Raw genomic sequence first — 8,529 nt, forward strand, 5'->3', positions numbered from 1 at the left:
AAAAAACACATGAAACTTAAACCTAGCGCAATGAGAGTAAAGTGAAAGGTAATTCTCGGGGAGAAAAACATGAAAGTTAAAACATTGTGGACCCCACACGCAAAGGGGAAGAAAGATTCGTTGGAGTCCATTAACCGTGTGGACCACACACGCAAGAGATGAACTTCCACGTGGCTCATCCGTCCCTACCACTGTTGATGAAATTCCACGTGGTCCATCCGTCCATACCACTGTTGAACTTCCACGTGGTCCATTCGTCACTCTTCAGAAATATCGATCGCCCTAAAAGAGAGGCTAACGCAGGGCTGAAAATAAAGCAGTTCTTTATAAGGCGATTTTTTGAAAGTTTTTCCGGCAGGTTTTTCCGGTCGAAATCCGGCAGGAATTTATTGGAATGGCAAGTTTGATAGCTAGTTTCTACACAATGAAAGTGTCCCAAGAGTTTTTCAGGGTGCTGAATCCAAATATGCAGTTAAAAAACCATTTTAACTGCAACAAATCAAAATTTAACCTCAATTTCTTCCGCGGATTCTGTCACCGGAATCTCCAAAAAGTCGCATTATAGAAAACTCCGAAAATAAATAACATGTTATAGGGCATTAATAGGGCTGTCGCTGTATATACTCACAGTTCCGAATTAATGCCCTATAATATGTTTAATATTTGTCACCTATACGCAAAACAATGTTAGAATTTTACAGTGCCTATCAAATATGCCGTAGTCTAATTAGCCGGAGGAATTGCCCAGAAAGCTAAGGAAATTTCGGGTATATTTAGAGAAAATCTGGCAACTATTTTTGTAAATCCAAATTATAGTTGTTAAACTTCAAAATTTTAAGTGTCCTAGATGTTTTTGATGGTGCTGAATCCATTTCCACCATCAAAAATACGATTCAAGAACTGTCTCTACAAGATTTTTTGAAAAAATTTTGCCCAAATTCCGGCCACTTTTGGCCTTTTGGGCAATTACTCCGCCTCATTAGATGACTCCATCAAATATAGAAAAGGGAAAGCTGAAGCAGAACAATGTCAAAACTTACATTGTACCCTCTGACAATTTGGAAAAGAGAATAAAACATGTGCATGTATGGTTGTAATATAAATGTGCTTTTAATCCGGAAAGAAATGAAGTCTATTTTATTATATTTATTATAAATATTATATAGTGAAATTATATATATATATATAAATTTATATTGAAAAGATATTTTAGTTAAAAAATTATGATTATATTTTTATTAAATTTGAGAAATAAGTATATGTTTTTTTCATTTTAAATATTAAAATTTAAACATTAACTGCCTGTAAAAGAGAAAAGTATTTTTTCCGATTAAAGTAATTTATTTAAAAAACCTTATTTGAATTGATTTGATTTATTTAGTTTCTTTAAAAACATGTTTTTTAATATTCGTAAAAAAATTAAATATGAAATAATAATAAATATTTTTTTTAATTATAAATAAATATAAACATATATTTAAATTTAAATGTTTTTTTTAAATTTAAAATTTACCATACTAAAAACAACTTATAAATATTAATAAAAACACTTGCAAATATTAATAAAAATATTTATAAAAGTTAAAATAAATTTTAATAATTATAAATAAATCATGGTATTATGGTTTTGTATTTTTTTTATATTTAAATCAATCATGGTATTATGGTTTTGTATTTTTTTTTTATATTTAAATTTTCTTATCATATTTTATAAAAATGTTACTATCAAAAAAAATGAACCTTGTTCTTTAATTGGCATAAACATTTTATTGTGTAACAAAATTATATTATGAGCTTGAATACTAATTAACATAATTATATTGAGTTTTAAGTTATTATATTAACTAAAGATTATATTAACTAAAGACCATATTAACATAAGACTATATTAATTTTATATAGTTTTTAGTTAATATAAATACTATTAACTCAATTGGCAATGGCCATGGAAATGAAGTCTTACCTAACCGAAAGTCTTGGGTTCAAATCTTGTGTTATTCCCCCCAATCGGGGTTGAAGAAGTAGTCCTACCAAGCTTACAAAAAAAATAAAACTAAAGACTATATTAGCATAAGAAGGAATTTTTATAGCTAAATTAGCATCTATATTAACACAAGAAGGATAATCTACAGGTAAATAAGAGATGCTAGAGAAGAACATTATCTTTTAGCAGTTGGTCCATTGATTGACTAATCATCTATTTTTCTTTTGGCATTAGTATTGGAAGTTGGGGTCCCCATCAATGTGAATTGGTTTGTCTTGACTACGAATAGAACCCTTGAACCCTTCCTCGGTACTAGGAACATCCTCATCTTCTACAATCTAATAGACTTCAATTCTGAATCCAAATACAAATTGATAAACAACTCCAAAATTCCCCAACGCTCTAATTTTGTGTATTATATCTTGTTGTAAAATATTATGTCTGTTTAAGGCTTGAGTCAACATTGTTTTTACCATCTAGTAAACATCAATAATCTAGTATACCTTTGTTTCTAGGGTCTTCAAAAAGGAAGGGCCTTGAACCCACCCTTCCATTTCCTTTTGAATCTATTCTCCATTCATCTCATGTTTACCTCAACTCTTCCAACCAATTCTACTAGTGAGGCTTTTGCAAATGCAAGGACGCAGTAGTAAAATAACACTTTTGTTGTTAAGGCTTCCCTTTCAACTTAGGTTGTAGAATTTGAATGCCCCTGAGCATAATTTTACTTAGGGGAGGTCATGAGCCTCTTGCTTTTTCTTCCTTTGCTTGTGTATTTATTTTTTTCATTATGTCTTTGTGCAAACATTGGTGTCAAAGGAATTTGACTTGGAAGACTAAGCTAGAGTAAGTTATCCCCTCTATATTTGATCTTAGAATACCAAGCTAGAGTAGGTTATCCTTTTATTTCCTAGAATAGAAAAAAGGTCATTGTTACCTCTCCATAAGAGCCACATATCTAAATCCTCACCCAAGCCTCCCAACCAACAACAAAATTGGTGCTTGAGAGGCCTCAGATCCAAGTCCTTACCCAAGCTCTCCAATAAATAACCAAATGGTGATCAAGTTGTTTGGATACAAATCACACCTCTCAAGCTTAGTGGCTTGAGACCATCCAAAACCTAGAGAACCTAGATTAGATAGAGAAATTTATCATGATTTGGAATATGCTTGAAGGAAATGGAACAACTATTGATTCCACGCCCTTGAACCTTTATTGAATCTCTCATTCATAGGAAAGGAGTAATTCCCTTGGTACCTCTACACTGCCATCTTCAACCATGATCTCCTCATTGTCATTATATCTTAGCATGCTAGTGTCTCAATGCAGAGGATTTTGGGTGAGCTTACACTCATCCTAGATCAATGTACACCCAAATTTATCATTTTTCTCAACTTCACTAACTTTAACATCAATGGGTCATAAAGTGTTGTACAAGTTGGTGGCCAAGTGACATGTGGTGGTTGTCACAACCCTATTTGTCACCATCTTATCCAAGGACAAATATTATAGTTGTTAAAAAAATGTAGTTTATTGAAAATTTGTTTACTATCTTTTAATTACCTAAGATATTATTATTAATATTTGTAAACATCGTCACTTTAATATTTAATCCAGTTTTATTGGGTTTTTTTTAAGACTTTAATATTTATTTTGGGTTGTGATATGAATTTAATTTATTATATGGTTTATGAATTTATTTATTAATTCTAATTTTTTTAAATTATAGAATACAGTATTTCAAATTAGAAAATATAGAATAAAAGTTGGAATGGAATGAACATTTTTTATTAAAAGAATATCGACCTTTATAATGTAAATGAATTGTTAAATAAAAAGAGAAACAGAAAGTATTATCCATTTGGAAATGGAGGTTTTAAACGAAGGGAGAAAAGGGGAAATATAAAGTCACATTTTGATTTATAGATCGCCATGAAGTAGTTCATAATAATAGCTCTTACAAGTTTTTGTAAATTCTCTTTTATATATAGTGTTTTATCTATGATTAAGTTTTGATATTATTATCTTACAACATAAAACAATGAAATAAAATGAAGTAAAATCAAAATATCACACCATCCATGCCATGAGAAAAAGAGTTACTTTCTGAAATTCAATATGGAAAGTCCTAAGTTGAAGACTGTGACTTTCCCTCCAAGGAAAGTTTTAAGGATGGAAATTTATCTTAAAGTTTAGAAACATTGGTGAATCTCACTAGTACATGATACACAATCTCTAAAATGTTTGGTGATATTTTTGTAAAAATATTCAACTTTTTAATCACTTTATGTAGTCTCTATATAAAATTTTAGTGAATTTTAAGGTAAAACAATTCTATACTATAGAATTAGGAAAAAATAGTTTTCAAAAAATAGAAATTAATGTTTTTTTTTGGAAAAGTAGAGAAAAATAATCCAACTGTGAATATCAGCTCCTAAAATTTTCCCTATTGCCCTATTCTTCTAAAAAATGAAAATATAAAGAAAAGAAAACTAATTATGAAGTTGCCATTGACAATTATGGTTTGTATAGTAATGATAGGATCACCTAACTTTTTTTATTTTTTTTCTGCTCCAATTTCTCACTTATTTACTTTTCTCAACTATGGAACACTAATCAATATAACAAGAATGACACCCCCAACTTTTCCAACAACCTAGTATTTAACAACTTATGATGTTGTCTAGGGTTAAAGCTTAGAGTTCTTTCCTACCTTAACTATCAATTAAGATTAGGATTTTAGACCATTTGTAATCTTCTTAAAAGTCCATACATAAGCCATGTGTGATTGTTGGGAAAAATCACATTTGCTAAAAGAACTTTAAGGGTCGAGGCTCTTTTAGAGTCTCTAACCCCTACGTGAGATGTGAGATATGCTCTTCCTAGGTGTAGTTTGAAATCAATATATGATCCAAGATAATTACAAATTGGTCTAGAAAATGACATCGCATCATTTATCAAATACTTAAATATCAATAGTGCATTATTTAAACATTACTTTATCTTAAAGGTGGTCGTTTAGGTAGCTTCTTCTTTTACTCATACCTAGTGGTATCCTAAGTTGAGATCCAATTTGGTAAAGTATTTAGCATGATGTAGATATTCTATGATCCAAACTTAAACATAAATGCAACAAATTATAGATATAACCATAAATACCGAAATGCAATAGAAATAACACTTCATTTTATTAATATAAGAATACTGAAATATGCTTACAAACAGAATGGAAATAAACTAGCTCAGACGATGGTAGCTTATCTATGAGAAGATATGTGGTGGCTACAATCCTATTAACTATGTTACAATGAGTCTCCAAGGGCTATTTATTATTCAGAAACAATGGAAAACCCTAAACATCCAGAAACCCAACCCTAAGAGATGAAGCGCCAAATTTGTGGGCCTCATTTGGGTAAATTGGTACATCAATTTCTCAGGGTCGTAACTTTGGCATACGATCTGCATTTGACTATCATAATACCTCGTTTTGAAGATCTGAAAGAGTAAGCAGAGGACAATCATGGCTTTCATTACAAGACTTTTCCGATCTCTCCGTTTTCCCTAAAAATGTCGTTTAGGGCCTCAAAACGGCTTCGGAAGTTCAGGACCCAAATAATTGCCAAAATTAGTAAACTATGCTACAACTAAGGAAATTGAAAAACTGAAAGAGAAAGTGTTGGGGGTTCAAGTGGAATAGGAGGGTGGCCACCTATATCCACCTGGATCAGTCTTGCCCCCTTAGGAAGAAATGGTCCCCATTGCATTAAGTACCTCCATGAGATGGGGAAACTTCCACTGAACTTGGTCCTTGGTGAGCCACTTGCCTTGGCACAGGAGTTGGCTAGCTTTGAAAACCCAATACAGTTGGATCTTCTACTGACAATTTTTCTTGATCTGTGTGTCCATGATTCGATCAATTGTGGCCTATTCCGTGCAGTCTGGGTTTAGCTCTATTTGTGTGAGTTGTTCTGCAATGTCGAATGTGTCCAACAATGGTGGAAAGGATGGTTGAAGGCGGTCTACATTGAACACTAGGTGCAAACCAAGGAACGGTGAAATGTTGAGCTCAAATTAATTGTCCCCTACAACCTTGGTGATGGTGTATGGCTCATATCAGAGCAGGAGAAACTTGCGATGTGGTCCAGCAAGGTGCTCCTTCTGCAAATGTAGCCAAACTTTATCGCCCACTTGGAACTTGTATGACACCCGATGCTAATCATGGTGATGCTTGTACTTAGCATTGGCTCTGTATAATATATCATATATTTGCTGGCAGATATGTTGAATGCGATCAATGAAGTTGTTAGCCCTGTTGGCTTCGGATTAGACATGAGTTGAATCTGCCTGAGTAGCTACAAATGGTATGGCCACATCAATGGGACATAATGGCTGAAATCCCAACCCTACTTGTAAGGGGCTTGGCCCATTGAGCTATGGAGAGCTATGTTTCCTATGTGTTGGACATAGGGAGGCTTTCATCCCATATGTGTGGATGCTTCGAGTTGTACATGCACAGAATGTGTATGATCATCTTGTTGACAAATTCTGTTTGGCCATTAAGGGGATGGAAATTCATGGACTTAGTGATTTTGGTATCCAGCATCAACCATAGACTTGACCTAAATGCACTTAGGAATCTGTTGTCCTAATTAGAGACAATGGACTGTGGGATCCCAAAGTGTACCCACACTTGCTTAAAGAAGATCTTAGCAGTGGCCTCTGTTGTGATACTCTTCTTGTAGGCTTCCATAATGGTCATCTTAGAGAATTTGTCGACCACCACGAAAATGTAGTTGTTGTCATGCTTAGTAGAAGGAAGGCCTAGCATGTAATCCATGGAGATGGATTCCCAAGGTTGACTAGGAGTAGGCATAGGAATATATAGGCCTTGCTTCTTGATGTTTGGTTTGGAAGTGGCGCAAGGAGTGCAAAATTTAATGTACTTCCTAACATCCTGATGAAGGTTCATCCAATAAAAGTACTTCTGCAGTACTGCCACTATTTTCTCTACTTTGGAATTTCCAGTGACCCAACTGTAGTGCACCTCCCAAATCATCTTGGCAAGCTCGCTTGAAGGAACACGAATGGGTCCCACATGGCATATCAGTGCATCCTGAAGGTGAAAATTTGGAACTTTCTTACCTTCAAGGAGTGTCTAGAATGTGCTGCCGAATTTTGGATCTCTCTCGTAAAGATGGGGCCACCCCAAAGTCACGTGCCCACAAGAGTCGAGCACAATGATTAGCGCCATGACTGGTGGTCAGCGAAGGCAATCTGCAACATTATTGGTGTTACCCTTTGTACTTAATGTTGAAATGGAATTGTTTTAGGTATGTGGACCATTTCTAATGGTGATCGTTCTGCAACTTCCCTTGTGTTTGTATTAACTACAAGGGTGGGTGGTCTGTGTGGATGACCATTTACTTCCCCATAATGTAATGCTTCCATTAATGACAGACCTGCACAATGTAATACATTTCTTTGTCATAAGTGGGATACTTTTGGACTGTGTCTGAAAGTGTCTCACTATGGTAAGCCACTAGATGCCCCTGTTGAGTAATAAATGCACCAATAGCATAGTCGGAGGCATCTGTCTCAATCTCAAATGGTTGCTGCAGGTTTGGTAATTAATCACTAGTGCAAAGCAGAGGCGATGCTTCAACTCGGAAAATGCCTTTTGTTGGGTTTCAGACCAAAAAAACTTCTCTTTCACTCTACCCTTGGTGACTTGACTTAAAGGCTAGGTGATATGAGAAAACCCCAACACGAACCTGCAGTAGAAATTGGCAAGACCCAGGAGCTTTGTTAGAGTGGTTGGGGTTGGCCAATCTTGAATGACTTGTATCTTGGTTGGGTCCACATGCACAAATTTCTCATCAATGATGTGTTATATAGGTAAATCCTCTATGCGGATAGAGATGATCCATCTAGCCCAATCAGTGGGTCTAACAACAAATGATACAATCTACAAGACACTTTCCTAAATTACAATCGAAATGAGAGAAGAGGAAGGATACCTACCTCGTTATGATGCTATAATGCACTCCTTTGTTGAAGATATTGATTGCTTGCTCCGCAGGCTCAGTCCTTACTGCTCACAGTGTTTGAATACCTGTACAAGAAGTCAAAGACACAATAAATCATAAAAGTGCAACAAGCATAATTTTTTTTTGTGAACTTGGTGGTACTTCCTCTGTTGATATTATCTATTCAAAATCAAATTTTCCATTTGTTCTAGGTGGTCTTACCCACTCGAAGGAAACTAGGTAGCCACCTGTCTGCATTAAACGTTGTCCAAAATTTAAAAAGATCTTTCTCTATCTGTCTAGCAACATTATCTACACTATCTATACTGCAGTTCAAGTTAAACAAGTAAAAACTATTCATCATAAAAGTTCAACAAAAAGTAACTGGACCTCTACTTCAATCCTCGTCCAAGGATATTATTGGGGTTGGCGCTTTGGCGCTAGAGCCCAACATCTCACTCCTCTTCATGTCTTGCAGTGTTTGTTCAATTCTCCCAAGTTCCAAGTTGTTTCTGTAA

Source organism: Pinus tabuliformis, chromosome 2_1 (genome assembly GCF_031772625.1).
Source record: "Pinus tabuliformis cultivar Carrire ecotype Pingquan chromosome 2_1, CPIR1, whole genome shotgun sequence".
NCBI classification, from domain to species: domain Eukaryota; kingdom Viridiplantae; phylum Streptophyta; class Pinopsida; order Pinales; family Pinaceae; genus Pinus; species Pinus tabuliformis.